The sequence below is a fragment of the Leptodactylus fuscus genome, chromosome 5 (assembly GCF_031893055.1).
Source record: "Leptodactylus fuscus isolate aLepFus1 chromosome 5, aLepFus1.hap2, whole genome shotgun sequence".
Classification (NCBI taxonomy): Eukaryota; Metazoa; Chordata; class Amphibia; order Anura; family Leptodactylidae; genus Leptodactylus; species Leptodactylus fuscus.
In genome coordinates this window covers 154,136,028-154,156,339 of record NC_134269.1, presented here as the reverse complement: position 1 = coordinate 154,156,339, position 20,312 = coordinate 154,136,028, and positions in this window count along the sequence as shown.

Genomic DNA, 20,312 nt, shown 5'->3' with positions numbered 1-20,312 from the left:
AAGTACTGCTATGTAAACTGGATCGCCTGTTCCCCCAGAATTATTGTCCATAATGAAATAGTGAATACCAGATATATTCAGAAGTAATGTATGGTAAAAATAACATGAGTGGACACTACATCTAGTTCTTGCTTAAAGTACTGCTTAGGACATATGTGAGAACTTAAAGGGGTATTCCCATGTACATAATCATATCTATATTTGTAGATAATTAAAAGTTAAACATTTTTGCAAATATAAGTAATCAAAAATTTTGCCGAGTTTTAAAGATTTTCTCTAACTTTCTTAGTGGTGACAGTCTTTTATCTTGATCGGTTGCCATGGATACGACCACTAATGCAGAAACGTTCTATGGTCTGGGACTTGTCAGGAACCCAGCTAGGATTTTCTTATTGTACCTGAGTTATCAGGCAGGGACACTACATGTATCAGAAGATATCCCGGCCACAATAAAGAAATCATAGCTGATTCTCTGACCGTAGAAAGTTTCTGCATTGGTGGTCATATCCATGGCAACCGATCAAGATAAAAGACTGTCACCACTAAGAAAGTTAGAGAAAATCTTTAAAACTCTGCAGAATTTTTAATTACTTTCATTTGCAAAAATGTTTAACTTTTAATCATCTACAAATTATAAAATAATTATGTAGATGGGAATACCCCTTTAAATAGGTTATGTTGTTGCTGAAAACATTCAATAGAAAAGGGTTAATGTAAACTGTATAGCATCAGCCTGTTTCTTTACATTACTGGATTTACCATTATACTATGAATCTCCTGTCCTACCTCATCCCTAAAGTGTCTTTCTAGATTAAATTACTGTGACTGCAAAGGCTTTTAGTATATTGTACAGTTGATAACATGTATACTGTTAGCTTATGATGTATTTGTCCCATGCACTATTAAGTAGCCATTAGAAGAAGTGGAGGCTTATGTAGACGATAGGCCCTGGCTGTGCCCCATACCTAGGCTCTCACCTCCTCAACCTTCATGCTGCCTTAATTTGTAGGTTCATTCATAGGTTCTTCCACAGTAACAATTCCAAATGGTACACCTAAAACTTAACTTTTACTCAGCCAATCTAAAATGTCTGCACCCAATTGTGATCATGCACAAAAAAACAGAACAACTAATTAAGAAACAAGTAGCTTGTCCAAAATCCTCAAGAGGGTAACAGTGGCACAAGAACAAAACAACACCATGAACAGTCATGTGAACCTGATGAGATCAGTCCAGATCAGGTATCTGGTGAAGGTGCCATGACTTATCTTATGCCAACAATGATGGTCAAAACGAAACCTATGGTGGAATAGAGGTAACAAAGCTCAAGGAGAAAACCAGGTCATATGCCTAAATGGAGACCCTTGTGTTTTAGTGAATAAATGACATGAGGGGCCAATACTACTAGAGCATCTCAATAAATTAGAATAGCATCACAAAGTTATTTATTTATTTTTTAGTAATTCAATTGAAAAAGTGAAACCCATCTATTATATTGAGTCATTACAAACAGTGAACTTTTTCAAGTGTTTATTTCTGTTAACGTTGATGATTATGGCTTACAGCCAAGGAAAACCCAAATGTCATTATCTCAGAAAATTAGAATATTATATGACAAACTGTAAAAAAAAATATGTAACACAGAAATGTTGGCCTAATGAAAAGTCTGTCCAGTAAATGCTCTCTATATATTTGGTGCATGAATGACGGCATCAATGCGGCAATGTGGCCTGGAGGGATCAGCCTGTGGTACTGCAGAGGTGTTATGGAAGACCAGGTTGTATGACAGCAGCCTTCAGCTTGTCTGCATTGTTGGGTCTGGGGTCTCTCATTTTCCTCTTGACAATACCCCATAGAGATTCTCTATCGGGTTAAGGTCAGGGGAGTTTGCTGGCCCATCAAGCACAGTGATACTGTGGTTATTAAACCTGGTATTGGTGCTTTTGGCAGTGCGGACAGGTGCCAAGTCCTGTTGGAAAATGAAATTTCTATCTCCTAAAAGCTTGTTGGCGGAGGGAAGCATGAAGTGCCCTAGAATTTCCTGGTAGACGGCTGCGCTGACTTTGGTCTGATAATATACAGTGGACCTAAACCAGCAGGTGACATAGCTCCCCAAACTATCACTGACCTCCAGCAGCCTGGATTGTGTACAGCAGGTTCTCGACTCTTCCTCCAGACTCTGGGATCTTGATTTGCAAATGAAATGCAAAATGTACTTTCATCTGAAAACAACACCTTTCACCATTGAGCAACACTCCAGTTCTTTCTCACCTTGGCCCAAGTAAGATGCTTCTGGCATTGTCTATAGGTCATGAGTAGAGATGAGCGAACAGTGAAATGTTTGAAGTTCAATTTGAGTAGCCGCTCAATACTCCATTATAGTCTATGGGGAAAAATACTCTTTAGGGGGAAACCAATGTTCGACTCAGGAGGGTCACCAAGTCCACTATGACACCTCAGCAAATGATGCCAACACCTCTGGAATGCAACTGGGACAGCAGGGGAGGCATGCCTGGGGGCATCTAACAAGCCCAAGTCACAGTTTTACTCCAACATCACAGCCTATCAACTACACACTTTCCACACTCAAAAAACCCACTATGAAAGTGGAAAAATACCTGGAAACCTTTTTTCCTCCCCATTTGGATGGACAGAAACCCAAATTTTACTCTAATGAAACCTTAACAAGCACCCCTTTAAATCACGTTGCCCATGACAACCACAGATGGAATAGGCAATGGAAAATCCAACAGTTCTCACCCTTAACTGTCATTGTGGATGTGTGTATGTGTGTGTGTGTGTGTGTATGTGTGTGTGATGTGGTAAGACCTTCCAAAATTCACTTTCCTGGCCCTTAATGTGAGCCCTTTCAAATTAAGTTAGAGGCCCATAAGCTGAGTTACCAGCAGAGATTGAGGCCCTTTAGGTGACTTCAGCCTCTTACAAGCAGAGATTGAGGCCCTTAGGTGACTTCAGCCTCTTACCAGCAGAGTTTTAGGCTCTTTAACTTAGTTGAGCCTTGCACCGGCAGTGTTTTTGGCCCTTGGAGTGAGTTGAGCCTCGAACCAGCAGAGTTTGGGGAAATCAGGGTGGATTCAGCCTCTAACCAGCAGAGTTTGGGGAAATCAGGGTGGATTCAGCCTCTAACCAGCAGAGTTTGGTGAAATCAGGGTGGATTCAGCTTCTAACCAACAGAGATTGGTGAAATCAGGGTGGATTCAGCCTCTAACCAGCAGAGTTTGGGGAAATCAGGGTGGATTAAGCCTCTAACCAGCAGAGTTTGGGGAAATCAGGGTGAATTCAGCCTCTAACCAGCAGAGTTTGGGGAAATCAGGGTGGATTCAGCTTCTAACCAACAGAGATTGGTGAAATCAGGGTGGATTCAGCCTCTAACTAGCAGAGTTTGGGGAAATCAGGGTGGATTAAGCCTCTAACCAGCAGAGTTTGGGGAAATCAGGGTGAATTCAGCCTCTAACCAGCAGAGTTTGGGGAAATCAGGGTGGATTGAGCCTAGAAGGATCAGAATTGTGCAACGCAGACGGTGGAGGAATATGAGGAGGAATTGTAGAGGTTGAGCGCAGACATGACAATTCATGTTGGGGTGCTTGACACTGGTGGGCACAAAAATGATGGGTCTATCCAGTGGCTGTTCATTTTGATGAAAGTCAGCCGGTTGGCACTCTCAGCTGACAGCCAGCTGCGCTTATCCGTGATGATACCACCGGCTGCGCTGAAGACCCTTTCAGATAGCACGCTGGTGGCAGGACAGGACAGCACCTCCAAAGCATATAGGGCAAGTTCAAGCCACAGGTCCAACTTCGACATCCAATATGTGTAGGGCGCGGAGGGTTCGGAGAAGACAGGGCTGTGGTCGGACAGGTATTCCCGCAACATGCGCCTATACTTTTCCCGCCTGGTGACACAAGACCCCTCAGTGGCGGGAGTTTGGCGAGGGGGTGCCATTAACATGTCCCAGAACTTAGACAGTGTACCCCTTGTGGGTGTGGACCGGACGGCACTTGTTCTCCTCATGGAGGAACTGTCCTCTCTGCCGCTAACGACGCTTGATGGAAACAACTCCATCATGTTCTGCACCAATTGCTTGTGGCAGTCACTAATGCGATTGGCCCTCCCCTCTACCGGAATAAAAGACGAGATGTTATTTTTATACCAGGGGTCAAGGACTGCAAATATCTGGGTTGCGCAGATACAGCCTGGCTTAATTGCTGTGATTCCCACTTTAGCGTTTGTGGGTAGACACTGTGCTAAGCTTGTTTGAGCTTCTCCCGGAGGCTCGTCTGTGAGGAGGCCGAGTCTAAGATCAGTCCACAGCAGTCTCCATTGTGGTCCGATCTCAGATGTAGCAGTGTTGAGCGCACAGCTCTGCTACACCGGAGATGTGGCAGAGCTGGCCATGCGCTGAGCTCTGCTACACCGGAGATGTAGCAGAGCTGGTCGTGCGCTGAGCTCTTCTACACCCAAGATGTAGCAGAGCTGGCCGTGCGCTGAGCTCTGCTACACCCGAGATGTAGCAGAGCTGAGTGTGCGCTGACCCTGCTACATCTGAGATAGAGCCCCAAAGAGCTGGGTGAGTGACATTCCCACCTAAATAAAGCTAATTCCTAGCTAACCCTGCCTGTACATCTATCCCTGTCTCACAGTCACATAGTTCACAGTCTCATATGACCCGAATCTGAAATCGACCATTCATATAAAGTGGAGGTAACCTGATTTAGCCAGCCAATTACTTTTTTTGATTCAATGTCTGTGTTGTCGTAATTCCTTTTGCACCTCCCCTACACAGTTATTGGTGCAAAAAAAGCGCCAGGGAAGGTGGGAGGGGATACAAATTTTTTGTGTGTTTGCCTCGTGTTATTCGATGGGAATCAAATATCTCGAGCAGCCTGATATTCTATCGAATATCAATTCGATCGAACACCGTGCAGTGTCTAGCAGTGACCCATCAAATGTACAGAAATGGCCTTTCTAGCTAAAAACAAGGATTCCCGCAAAAAGATATTACAGTGGTACATCCATGTTTCTTCATCTAGGATACCAAAGAGGCAAATTTTAGGGATGACAAGTATATCTCTTAAGAGACTCACCACCCCTTACCAAAAAACTTTAATTAAATGGCAATCCCAGATCATATACCAAAAATCATAGTATATAACAGAACAACGGAGGCACCTTGGACGATGTGAGCACCCGTTTTATGCAGATGTGCAGGAGTCAAATAACTTTGGTGCAATATATACGTTTGAATCAGCTTATTGTTAGTGGATGGGATTACTTATTGCAATGATTCCTGGAGTTCTGAATAAGTCTCATCGGTAAGAGTAGGAACAAGGGTGCACCATTTCAGCAGAGCAGGTGCATCTAGATGAGACATCTTGTCCTGTATGAGGTGAGCATATAAGCCTGAAATGAGACATGAACCTTGACCTCGTGGACCACGAGACCTGAGCAACCCAATATGAGTAGAAAAGCAGGTATTCAGTGGAGGAAACTGCATGGATGTGGCATGTCTAATCTGAAGGAATCTATAAATTTGAGTATGGGGAAAATAAAACAGTTTGCCCTGTTCATATCACCAGGACCACACCCAAGGACACAACTCTAAACTCTGTACATCTGGAAGGGCAAAAAGGTTGGTCAAACTTGGTTTATAAAGGCAAAAATAGGAGTGGTCTGTGTTTTCCATCTCTCCCTACCCTCAGCTGTTGATCAAACCTGGTTTATCCTGCAGTGGGGTTTCAATAGGGACATCAGAGTAAACCGCCATTCGTTTAGCCTGTTGCCAGGCCTACACTGCCAGTTTATGAATGTGCAATAACAGGCCACCATAAAAAATTGGATTCTGTAACAAGAGCCATAAATTAGATATGTTCAAATAATGCACTAGGTGTGCCCCGAGACCAGGTAAAGGGTCTGCTAATAGGCAGGATCTTAAATAATGGTGTTGATCTGTTAAATAGTACAGAAAGAGGTCAGGAAGAACCATCTCGCCCTTTTCTTTTGGTCGCTGTAAGGTGGAAAGGCATAATTTGGACCTTGAGCTCCCCCAAATAAAGGGAATAAGTAAGTAAGTAAGTAAGGAGTCTAGCTGTTTAAAAAAAACCTTATGCGGTACTGACACAGCGCATGCTCTACAATATATAAACATTTGCGAAGAACCACCATTTTAATGAGATTAATTCGTTCAGCAAGTGATAAGGGAAAAGCTCCCCATATTTTAAATTTAACTCTGAAATAACTGAGTAGTGGATACACATTTAAACTTAGGAAATTTCAATGGTCATTGGAAATATGAATACCCAGATATTTACAGGTGTCCATGACCTTAAGACCACAAGAGGTTCTATCGACAATGCAAAAAGTAACAGATATCCCTGGCAAATTCCCCTATGTATAGAAAAGTATGGGTATATAGACTGTTTATGGAGAGCGCAGCTCTAGGAGATTGATAGAGAACAGCAATCCACTTAATAAATGGTTCTCCAAACCTAAAACATTTTAGGACCAGTTTTGCTTGACAGCAGCCCCAGTTGGAGAACCTACCTGGACCCGTCTAAGCTTTATCATAAGTGGACTTGCCAGCCATAAAGCCCTTTGATCTGGGTGAGTCAGTCTAACGGATCCTTATCTGGCTTAAGGAGGAGAATGATGTTTGCATCATAAAAGGAGTCCAGTAGAGTGTGGGCCAAGTACACTACCTGGTAGCATTTCACTAGAAAGGAAGTAATACATCCTGGTATTGTGCATATACTTCCATCAGTATACCATCTGGGCCTGGTGATTTACCTTTGGCCATATTGGCTAGGGCATCTAATAGCTCTTCCAATTTAAGGAGGGAATCTAGAAAATCTCGCATTCTGAGTCTATATCTTTTCTTGCCCTTGAAAAATTACGTACTGAAGTTATTTTGGGGTTTCTTTAGTTCCACTCACATAATAAAGAAATTCATTGGGTAAAAAGGGAAGTTGGTTAAATAAAGGTCCAAAGAATATTTTCGATTGTTGGTGACTGAAGAAGAGCCTGATCTGAAGAGCTAGGTCTACTGCTTCTGTAGCCTAGTTTCTGGCTGTTGAAGCCAAACACTATTCATGTGTTTTGACCATTGTTTGATCATGACTTTTGGTTTTTCAGGCACTTCTGAATATTTCTAGGAAGTTAGTCATACTTTCTTTGCAACCTTTCAAGACATGAGTATTATAAACATAACAACGGACATGATAGGTGAGGGGCTTTTATAGATTTTTGCATTGGTGGATCTTCAAGTTATACCCCATGAGTATTGGAAGAAATAGGAAATAGGAATTCACCATGCCTCTCATATTTGCCTTTAAAAAAATGTGTGTCTTGTTCCTCTCTCTCGATTTCTTCTTACCTTACTATCTCTTCAGAGCATGAAAATACCTAAAACGCACATGTTCAATCTCAATGCAAAGACATAACATAAGGACATATGACGCTAGAATAACATACTGTACTTTCTAGATGACAGAGACACATTATATCGCTTCAGTGGATGACACACATCCAAAGTTCATAGGTGTCACACAGGATGATTGATAACTGTGCAGATTGATGAATAATTTAGATTTTCTTTTTTTATATTTCCTTCCTTTAGACTGTGGAATATTTTCCAAGACAGAAAAAATCTTAGGAGGAAAGGCCAAGAGCCAGTATTTAACAAGCCATGGAGATATATGCAGAAATACAGCAAAAAATCCTATTAATATTATAAATGTGAAAGTTTGTGGGTTTGGATGTTTGTTCCTCAATCACACCGGAACGGTTGAATGGATTTCATAGAAAACACCTACATATTGGCCAGGAAGGAAAAATGGGCTACTTTAAAAGTGTCTCACTCATCCCAAAACACCACTGTGACCCTCAAAAGTTGTCTCCTGCTCCGCTGTCGGCCCAGGCATGATGTCAGCGCAGGTAGTTAGGTTAGGGAGCGCGAAGCGGGGGGTTTGGCACCAGAGGTCAGAAGGTAAGTAGGGGGGAGGGGGGCCAGATTGCACATGTGGAAAAGGGGGGGAGGGTAACCGGGGTCACGGGTAGGTGGTGGTGGGGGGAAGGGGTAGATGTAGGAAGTGACTGTGATCTCTAAAGGGGGGGAAGGGGGCCGGGTGCGTGGGTGGGGGGTAAGAGGAGGGCCAGGGGCACGGATGGGGGGAAAGGGGAGGGCCAGAGGTGCAGCAGCGGGGCCGTGGGGTCTCGGCCCACGATGCTGTGGGAGGGCCCAGCGCCGGCCGCAAGGAAAGGGCCGTGGGGAGCCACGGGCCGCACTGCAGGTGGTTCGCGCAAGGGTGAGGGGACAGCGGACGAAGTCGCGGGTTATAGCAAGTACATATGCGACCACCCCGGGAGAACCGTGCAGGAGGCTGGACTGTCACGGTGACCTTATTGGCACCAGAACTCCCAGGAGAGGTGCACAGGGAAATAGGCAGAGTCAGTTAGATGTGACGCCAGTTGGAGTATTGAGACACCCGCTGGTCCCTGGGCTGAGATGGTGATGTGGGTGCCAGTGCTCTACTCCAACAAAGAGCTTTAGCCCAGGGCTTAGCTGCAAGGAAGGCAATGTCCAGGCCAGGATCAGTACAAGTGCTCACTGCTTTATTGTAACAGGCATCTGCTGGTCACTTGTCCTGTAGCAGTGAGCTGTGGCACAGTGGCTTGTAGCTGGATGACACCTTCCCCTGTATTAGCAGAGAGTCTAAGATGTCTGCAGATCCAGATTATGGTTTACTGCAGGAGTTCAGCTACCTTGTAGAGGTCGGTGCAGGCTGCCAGGGTTATAGCTCTGCTTAGCCTGATATAAGCCTGTCCTCTTACTGATAGTGATGGGGGCGCTGTCACAGCTTCTCTGTCTTGCTACTGCTGCTATGGCAATCCTCACAACACAGTGTCTGAAACACAAGATGGCCACTGCCACACTTCTCCTTGCTTCTCCTTCCCTGGCTCTTACAGAATACTACTTCCTCTCCCTGCTATGACTATTTCCTGTTCCAGCTACAGATCCACCCACTATAGTGTGTGTTGCTATGGAGACCACAGCTCACTAGGACAAGTGAAACCAGAGAACAACAGCTTAACAACATTACACAAATGAATACAGAATAAACATGGCAACATATACAAACTATCATAACATGTAAGGCACTTATATGGCCAAATAACCATTAGTAACTCCTGTGAGGGGGTTACACATATATAAATTGTGACGTACAGGGGATTCAGGTGCTCTGGTTTCTCCTTCAAATCAGCCTTTATTGCAGCAGACAAGTTTAAAGGTACAGGTTGTGCTGCTCAGCCGCTCAGCATATCAAAAACAAACAAAAGAAAACAAAACCCTACGCCTCTCTGGCGGCTTACTACACAGGTTGTTCCCTCACTAACCAAGGGTCAGCCTACCGCTGGCCTCCTAACAAACAACATTTTCAAGATCAATAAGAAGTGCACATACCCAGCTCTTTAGTGGTGTCCTCTTTGGCAGAGCTTTCTCCCAGACTGGTTGACTGTGTCGGTGTTTCAGTCTCTCTCCTCTCTCTCTACCTAACCAGCACAACTGTGCTACTTACAAAGCCCTGCAGGACTGTTTCCAAGCCAGGAGTGGATTGCCCTCCAGGACTGGCCCGAACTTTACTCCAGTCCGGGACCTACAAGCTAAACGCCTGTGCATACTGCAGCAGTCTTGGGGAAAAATAGCGGTTCTCTCTATACCCCTCTCCGCTTCACAAAATGTAAACTGCAAGTAACATTCCAAGACTATACAATCTAATCTGTGTGGTGAGAGAAATGGAAAGTTTTTGATGTATTTTTATATATACTCAATTATTTAGTTATTTGTTTAGTCTCATATACCAATTTTTTTTTTACCAAATTGGTTCAGAATATAATAAAATGCCAAAATAAATTGTACTGACCTTACCAATCCCCCACGGCTTCTACTCCTATAGTCCTTGTGTACACGTTGGTCTCTACTTCTTGATCCCTCTCAAAACACAGGAAATGATCATTTAGCCAATCAATGTATCTGGGTTAGCGTTAACTTTCTTAGTGTTAAGATGGAACAGGAAGTAGAGCCCATCTAGGAAGTGTCAAAATTGAAACATCAGTTAAGTATTATCTTTTTTATAGTATTATTACTGAATTATATTATTCATATGTATACTTAGTGAATGTATTGTTTATGCATGTGTTATCAGTCTGGTATGTGTGTATACAAATGGGAGGGGTGCTCAGAGGTGAATGCTCCTTCCTGTCTGTGCAGAGTCAGATGTCTAGCTAAAACCAGCTTTATTGCTTTACAATCTCTCGGTCAGTCATGAGGGGAGGAAGGGGGTGAATCAGGAATTTCCCATCAGCTCATTCCCCATTTTTCTAAGATGGAGATAGCGGGAGAAGTAAGGCACTCTGGCAGGGAGGTGTAGCTAAGAAAAAAAACATAAACTGTATTTCTCCTCCACAATTCCTGAAACAAAGAACTTTATGTATAAGATTTTTTTTATATTTTTCTCCTTCTGTTCTTAGTTCTGTTTGCTTGTGTGTCATTTGTTTGACTGTACTAAACCGATTGGGTATTAAATTGTTAAATTTAAGAATACTTTGTGTTTGATCAATGAATTCATTACCTTTTTGAAGTGTGTTTGCATCTGACTGCTGGGAACATTAGTGCATGCCTAGGATTCCTATCCTGATTATAAATCCAATAGGTGGTGGCAGTGTGTATTTGGGGTATTTCTGCTCATTTTGCAGCCTGAGTGAAGGGTGGGTGCAAGATTAAGTGAGTGGAGTGATCTAACCCCTTACAGCCGCATCCACATCAGAAGCTAGCATGGTCCATATGTGACAATGACCCTTTAAAAAATACCAGCAAGACAACTCCTTTACCCTATCTGAAAGATAAAAAAAAAACTCAATTCAACATCAAATATCAGATACATAACAGTAATTAATAATCTATTCTGTGACTATTCTTCACTCTTTGACTTTCAAGATTTTGATTCTTAGCTTTCTGACAGCTGCTACTGTAATGTCTCTGGCTGTTCAGTTCTCTGCACCACCCTCCGTTCACATGCTATGGCATAGGGGGCGTGTTCAGTTTGATTCTTTGCTTACAGTTTTTCGTTGCTCTGTATGAGCACAGCTCTATTGCCTCTCCTTTGTAATTTAATTTCTACCTCACCCACCTCCTGCACCTTGTTTCCCTCTGTTCTTCAAATAGTTAATCTGGCCTTGCTTGTGTGATTGACAGCCTGTCTGCCAATCAAGTCTGGGGCTGGTCCTGACTTCCTACATACAGTTCATCAGCCCATACAGGATTGCTGGCTATTGTGACTCTGTCCTTAGACTTTGTCCCTGCAAAGCTCCTCTCTCTGCTACTATTGTATTTCTGACTTCCTGACCTCTGACCTTTGGCTTCCCTTGCAACTACTCTTTTGGTTTACAATTTTGTACTGCTTTGTCTCTCTGGCTTTGATCCTTGACTTTCTGACTTCTCTTCTGTGTTGTTTGCCTTATCTTGTACTGTGTACACTTACTGAGAGAAAGGATCACCAAGTTGCTCCCGCCACTAGGACAGTGAGGCAAGTAAGTAGGGACAGAGGCTGGGTCAAGTTTAGGGCTCACTGTCTCTGTCTTTCTCTTCTTCCACTGTTCCAGCAGCAGCAGCAGCACTAGGGAATTGAGCAACTAGCAATTCCCTTATAGCCAGATTGGTAATGTAAATTCTAATAACTGCTAACTAGTTCTGGTGAACTCTGTTGACTTGTTATGTCTGTGAATATTAACAACTTCAAGCTTTTGCATGCATCCTGTAAGATAAGACTTTCCTAGTTTGTTATCTCATGACATTCAATACTGTCAGTTTAGTTATACATTACTGAATTATTGCATATATATTTAATGTTGGCCTTGCCACCCATGAACCATTTGAACCTATAAAACACTGTAAAATAAAAAGTAATGTTGTGTTAATTGGTCCTGTAGTCCAGTGGCCAAGGGAGTTGAAAAGATTTGCCCTGATGCCATAGTTCAGCTCGATTCTCTGACCTACATCTCACAAAGTTTTCTCCTCCACTTTTCAGGCAGAGTTACTTTCTACATATTAGTCAATGAAGGGGGGAGAGGGGATAGAAAAGACACAAATAATTGTTGCTCCTACACTCTGCTACTCTGTATGCTTTTAACACCACTACTTTTGTAGATAAGAGATTGCCAGTGCGCAGAATGTAGCAATAAATCAATTAAGTAGCCAGCAGGAAAATCCTCATGCCCATAGTACTCAAGTGTACAAAGTAACTTGTCTTGTAGAGACCCCATATTACCAGAATTTCTCCATCAAACTTTACAGTTCCTTCAATTTCTCAATCCATTTGCACCCTTTTCCCTTGTTTGTTGGAGACTCATTTGCAACAATCAGAGCCCAGTCTATTGATTTTGTCTCATAGCTCCAAAGAACCTGTTTCCAATCTGCTACTGTCCATTTTTGTACTTTCAGGCTGATACTTCTTTTGATGATATTGAAGTCGAGGCTTCTTTATCTTTTTTGGGCCACCATTCCAAACTTGTGTAACACATTTTGCATGGTGCGTGCATAGATGTATGTCATCTCACTAGTATGAAACATATGAGTTACCTTAACTGCCATGTTTGTCTCGCCAAAACTGATAGACTTTGTGATCAGTCAACTAGTTGACTCTGATATTTTGCCTGGACATCTACCCCATGGCTTTTGAATGGATGGACGGACTTCATTTCATATTCTTCCAACTGTTATGGCACTCATATGATGCAGTTTGGCAATTTTCTTGGCTGAGACACACCACTATCGATGAGCTGGACAATGCTGTTTCTCTTTTCTTGGGAAATCTTCTTCATGGCTGATCCTTGATTTGAACTAGTGACCTTTACTTGTGAATCAACCTAGTAACTTATTGCACTATTAGGAAATGTGAGAACAAGTTGTAATTTATATTATAGAAGAAGAAAAAAAAATCTCCACCATCAGGAGCAAAACAGTAACAATGCAGTTGCATGACAAGAATCTGAATAACTAATAATATGCTAAATATTTCCAAGTCAAATTTATGTAGGAGATAGCTAAGACGATTGTCTATAAAATGATGGTAGTTTCATGTCCTAAGCTGTAGTGGATGGTGAAATATGGAATCTGAAAGTTAAAAGTTCGAAACATTGTTACCCTTTTGCTCATGCGTGTATTTTCTTTATATGTAGTCAAGTCAATGTGTACTCAATGACTTTTTGTATGTTTACTATCCCTGTGTTTATTATCTCTGCACTGTAACATCACTGTGTATATTATTCCTGTACTGTAACATTGTTGTGTTCATTATCCCTGTACTGTTATATCACTGTATTTATTAATTCAATACAGTGACACCATTATATTTATTATAAATATTTATTATAAATATTATACGACATAATTGTATGCATTATCCCTAAAAGGGTTTTCTCATCTCACTGTTTCAGCAGTCTTCCTGCAGTCTTTTCTTCTCACTTCCTGTATTTATTCCCCCCGCCCCCTTGCTGAACGAGACACTGAGGTATCACAATACTTATGCAGATCAGATAATATGCACATACTTGTACACAATGGACTCAGTATTATCTGTGTGTTTACATAGAGAGATAACAGACTCAGCTTTATCAACAAACTGCAATTAGATGAACTGGTTGTCCTGTCAACAGAGCAGTGAGTGACATCACTTGTCCTATCTCACAGGTCCGTGGTTATTGCAATGCTGTGTAAACAATGGGAGGAATAAGTTCACATACCAGACAAACAAAGCAGCATTTCTAAAGCAATATATTTAGGAAAAGTCTTCAATTTACATAAGTTACCAGTATAGATAGGATCCTTGAGATGGGACAACCCCTTTAAGGCCAGGGCCCCACATGGCATAAACGGGAATTCCATCCACACATTGCAGAAAAATGCAAACAGGGGAAAAACTGCAATCTCCAAAACCATGGCAACCTCTTTAACCTTTCTGTTGGCTCTGACATATCCCAAATTGTTGAAGATGACATGCCGCATGTTATGTTATATTTATGGAATATCAATAGGAGTGTAAGAGGCGACAATTAGGTTCTGGCATAGCTAAAATACTTACACTGATAAAGTTGTAACTAGAAGAATAGCAGTGCAGTATTCTCATCCAGACACTGTAAAATACAAATTGTGGAATGAATAAATCCCAATCATTTGAAAGGCAGATAAACCATCCATCAATTCTTATTTCACAGAGTATGAATCATCACGTTTCTTCTTTCTTCACTATATCTGACTCAGAACAGATATCATGCAGTAGGTACTCAGGCTTGAGCTATTCTAAAAATGATTCTGACAAATCAAATGGTTATTTTAGACTACAGCACCATAATACTCATGTAGTTGTTATTCAGACTTGTAATGCAATAGACTTTTGTGATGCAAGATGAATTTTCTGGATGGTTGTATGCCGTGGTGGTGCATAATTGTAATGTACAATAGTCAGATCTTAGAAACACTAACATAAATCATGAATAATGTACGTACATTTCTTATATGTAAGTACTATTAGCTGCAGAGTGTCTGAAGGTAAATGGGACAGGTAGCAGCAGGAATTTTACCTTATGCGGCTGCCAACTCAGCGCTGTCCTGTAGCTCTGTCATGGAAAAGAAGCATATGTGCTACATAAAAGTACTGTATATTAGGGAACTGCTATAAAGGGGCTTTATATTGTAAATGGTTTTTACCATGTGGCAGAAGGTGCCTGTCTCATCAATTGACACGACAGTTTAGTTTTGTAAAATTAATTTTACATTAATTGAATCACATAGAATTGCCCAACAATGAATATGTGTGAAGATTAATAAGTAGGAAAAGTCCTGACATATATGCCATACATCTATTTGTATCAGGAGAACATTAAAATGGATAAATAACTGATTCTACTAAACATAAGTGGAGTTTTCTATGGGAATATATATATATGTATTCTAGCAAAAGACCATATTAGGTTAAAAAAAAAAAAAACACACACACTTTACTTACCTCATCCCTTGCCACTGCTGCTTCAATGCTTATAATGTCGACTATCCTCTACTCAACACATAGAAAATGACTGGAAGTGATTGTCCAAGTAGACATTTGGTGACTGCTGAGGTCCGATCTTAGACTCCGCCTCCTCACAGGAGGTCCGATCTTAGACTCCGCCTCCTCACAGACGAGCCTCCGGCAGAACCAGCGTTGATTGGCCGAATGCTGTACACTGGCTAATCAACGCTGGTCTATTCATTCCTATGAGAAAAAGTAAGCTCGCTCGTAACAGCAAGCTGCCAGCTCTCCTGACTAGCAAGGATGAGCCTGCTGCAGAACCAGCGTTGATTTGCCGAATGCCATACACTGTATAGCATTCGACCAATCAATGCTGGCACTGAATAGAATATTTACTGCGAATAGCTAGTAGTATTTGATCGAGTACGAATATTTCGAATACTGTAGTATTCGATCGAATACCCACTCGATCATCTCTAGTGTCTACTGTTTATTATATAAAACAATAATGTATGTTGGTAAGGTGGAGACATGCTAGAGTAATGGAGCTTCACTTTTGCCAAGGTGGATACATGCTAGGGTAATGCCTAAAATACCTTTAGGCTAAGTCCCCACGTAGCAAAACACATTAAAACCCATTTTTTCCGCAACGTTTTACTTTGCAGACTTTCTGCCCATATACCTGTAGGGATAAAAACTGTGTTTCTGACAGTATAGATGACATGTGGGTGTTTTTGAAATTACAGCTTTTCCATGCAGATTTTTTCTGCAACATTTGGATGGGATTAGCCAGAATTCCATTCACTTTCCAGGTACTGTAAAACGCTGCGTTTTTTAACACAGCATTTCTGCAGTTTTGCATGATCCTAGTGGATGAGCCACCTGCGATCTACAATAGCAATACAATACTGTGAACAAGATTTAAACAAATCTCATCTACATGTCGTGACTAAACCCTGCAGGGCAAAGTGACTTACACTTTGGGGTTTCAACTATTATTGTTACGGTAGGTTGAAAGCTGCACGGATCTGCAGAAGAAAGCAGCGGGTGAGTTGTAAGAATAAACACCCAAATTCAGATTATCTCTGCTGAAGCGACCCTGCTGGAAATTCTTTCGCCTGTACGTGTTGTGTGGCCTTGGGCTCAAAATTACATTAAATGTATCCACTGAACAATGAAAACATCTGGAACTTTCTAAACACTTTATCAATTGTTCATTTGCTAGATATCTGCTACACTATACAGAACGGAGGCCTCTGGCATATAAGTGCGTCACAGATAATACAGTGAGCAAAGAAGAACCATACTGCGAGCTTCTAGAGAACGGCTCAGTTTGCTTGCTATATGGCATGAGATGAAACATGCTGTGATCTATCTATACAAAACACATAGAAACAGCATACATTTACATCCATGGAAATATATATTGTTCCAAAGCAATGCAATGACACTATATTCAGAATCAATGATTCCTAATATGGTACCCATGTATGCATGAGACCTAAGGCTGAATTCACACAACAAAATTTCTAAGTGAGAACAAGTGACGCCAATACCAATATAATTTGCTTGAAAACCCCTATAATATTCACTGATCACATAGACTCAATGTTTTGAAGAACATATTGTATTGTAAGTCCGTTTTCAGTATTGTTATACAAAAAAAATCATCCTGCTATACTTCTAAAAGAAAAGAAAATGAACTCTTCATTCAATGTGCAAACTATAATGTAAAAATATTAATGTATTGACCTTTATTACATCACATTGGCTTCAGAACTTAGAATGAATTATGGCAGTCTCCGAATCTATAGATTCACAATCTGTTGTCCTTTCTTTCCTGTTCTTTATTCGGTCAGCAACATTTCTAACCAGTTGAATAGACTGTTGTAGATCATAAGCTGAAAAATAGATTTATTGGAGTGGTTAAATCAATTCTCATCATGGGAATATGGAAAAAATAGCATGCAATGGTTTTCAGCATGAACTAACAGAAGGTTTCTAAACTCAGTTGGTCCTGGTTGTGGGCACCACTAAGATCTGTTGTTCTGGTCATTTAACAGTCACTTCTCGCCTAATAAAGGTCTGTATCTACATACAAAACATGTCATAGGTAAATTGTCTTTTTTACCCATAGTCACTAATCACAGATATTCCATTGTATTACCTTCTTCATAGAAAATGACAATATGATAAGTAAAGTACACATTCAAGTACCTCTAAGCAACCAGCTTAATCTGTCTAAAGGGTGCAACATTGCTCTCCCCCAGATGGCAGACTTTTTTTTATTTTTATTAATGCCTTCTATAGATAACTACCCTGTAAGTCAATGCTAAAGGGTTTTGTCCCCAAATGTAACTAAATTATCCACTATCCACAGGAGAGAAGATAAATTGCAGATTGGAAGGGTTCCGTAGAAAGATATGGAACAACATGGTCCCTGCATGACTAGTGCTCAGTTCAGGGATGCAAGGTACTCAGTTATTGGTGGAGTACTTTGTAGTTGTAGTCAAACCCCTCTGCCAACTGAGCTCTTTTTATCTTTCAAGTGGTGTCTCCTTACTGATTCCAGCACAGTTGGAATTTTGTCTGTAGCCCCTGCATTCTTGACCAATCAGTACAGTTAATTTTGGTGCCTGGATGGTGTCAGGCAAGAGCAGACAAGTGGCATGACTCTTACACTGTGTGCCTCTGATTGGTGCTCTGATTGACACCACCTTGCCTGCTCTTGCCTGACACTATCCACTTCACATTAGAGAGTCTATATAGCATACCAGACCCCAAAGTTAACCTCACTGTTTGCTCAGGAAGGGTGTGGGCTAGAGATAAAATTTCAACCATCAGAGCTGTTTAGCCTATTAAAAGATGAGAAGAGCTTGAATTGGTGGGGTTGGTGAAAGGTCCGCTTTAAGTAGCTTTGAAACATGACTTGACAACCAAACCAGAGATACACATTGTGAGAAGGTGACAGGCAGAGTGCTAGAATCTAACTATATCTCCCTCAAATTGTGTGGTCCAGTGTGGGTAATGAATAGGCCTCAGCTCCAGGTGTAGATCTTTGGCTCATTACTGGGCTAGAAAAGGCTGCAGCTCCTGCACTCCAGTGCAGATCCAAGGAGTGAGAGGAGGCGGCTGGGTCTGTCCTGTAACCCTAAGTCTGGTGAGGCAATATTGCACTTGTTTTGTTCATGTGGCTGTTAGTAAGCCACATGTACAATTAGGTTAACATTTCTGTTTAGTTAGTTACTCAGATGAGCAGGTTTTTATTTTGTTTTTGCCTGACATAAGGCTGTAATTTGTTTTTCTCATTTTGTGCCTAGAGTCAAGGTTTATTTATTTTCCTGTTTTGTTTTTTTTTTTCTAAATAAACCAGTTTGCTGCATACTTTGTGTCCCTGTCTTTGACTGTTTGGGTCCGCACCACTGCTCCTACTGAGCTACCTTCCCCACAACATCTATAGATAGAACTGCTCAAAGCTGTTCTATGTCAGTACAGAGTAGTACAGATCAATGTTCTGGTTGACTACATAGTAGCAAAAGGTGTTTATGCCCCTTGTGGAGATAAGAATTTTTAGGGCAGCTCTTCTTGGGTAGAATGCAAAATAACCGCCTCTAAGGTCCTATCTTCTAAGTCATTTGTAGTTGATACTCTTCACCAGAGCAGAGTCCTGTATACTTTTCCAAGGGAATTTTAGCCTAAACATTAAGAATCCCTAGATCACAGAAACGTGAGTATAAATTTATTAGAAACGTCATATTCTTATTTTAACAGGATCCTCGAGTTTTTACACACAGGTTTTGACTGAGTATATAACAATTGAGATTTAGCTCTCAAGGACTCTTTCAGGAGCTGCAGCTTCCAGGGTTAGACTGTTTATTCTGATGCACATATTCATAGTCCCTCTGCACCTGTAGGCACCAGATCACCAAATTGATATGTTCTGTCTTATAGTAAGTAACCCACACTTGGGAACATGCATTGTAATCCCTAAAGTGGAGTCAATGGTCATTCAGCTCAATGTAAAGGTACAGGATAAATGTAATGTTCAGGTAGCATATTACATAACATTTCTATATACAATAGTCAAGACACAGCTTTGCTGTTGCCTAGTAACTTAAAGCAAGGATCGTCATTGTATCAGTTTATAAATGAACATGATTTATTTTCTGGATTGAAGTGCTAGGAATATATAGTCATACCTCGCAATAATTCATTTATATCATCACTGAAAATTCCACATGAAATCCAGTCATCAATATTCTTGATGTGGTCAAAGGCAGTAAGCCCGCTTTTATCTTGATAGTCTAAGTTTGCTCCTGAGAAGAAGTATAATAGAAGTACAATCATAGTCTACATGACAAATCGGTGGGTAATAATTGCAGACATTATATCTATTTGTGTGCTATGCACTTTTTAGTCTCATGTTGTGTATATAGTTAATACAAGGAAACCAGGTTGTTGTATTTCCATAACATCATTACTAGAGATGAGCGAACAGTGTTCTATCGAACTCATGTTCGATCGGATATTAGGCTGTTCGGCATGTTCGAATCGAATCGAACACCGCGTGGTAAAGTGCGCCATTACTCGATTCCCCTCCCACCTTCCCTGGCGCCTTTTTTGCTCCAATAACAGCGCAGGGTAGGTGGGACAGGAACTACGACACCGGTGACGTTGAAAAAAGTAGGCAAAACCCATTGGCTGCCGAAAACATGTGACCTCTAATTTAAAAGAACAGCGACGCCCAGCTTCGCGTCATTCTGAGCTTGCAATTCACCGAGGACGGAGGTTTCCGTCCAGCTAGCTAGGGCTTAGATTCTGGGTAGGCAGGGACAGGCTAGGATAGGAAGGAGAAGACAACCAACAGCTCTTATAAGAGCTAAATTCCAGGGAGAAGCTTGTCAGTGTAACGTGGCACTGACGGGCTCAATCGCCGCAACCCAGCTTTCCCAGGATCCTGAATGGAATACACTGTCAGTGTATTCCCGTATACCCGATATATACCCCGATACCCGTTCCAACGGTGTGCCCCCCCACCTTCACCCCAGAAATACCCTGCAAGTCCCCTAGCAATAGAATTGGGGCTATATACACCCACAATTTTTACTACTGGTATACAGTGCCATTGTCTGACTGGGAATTCAAAGAATATATTGGGAATACAAATACCCTCATTTCTTGCTACTGCCATATAGTGCCAGTGTCTGACTGGGAATTCAAAGAATATATTGG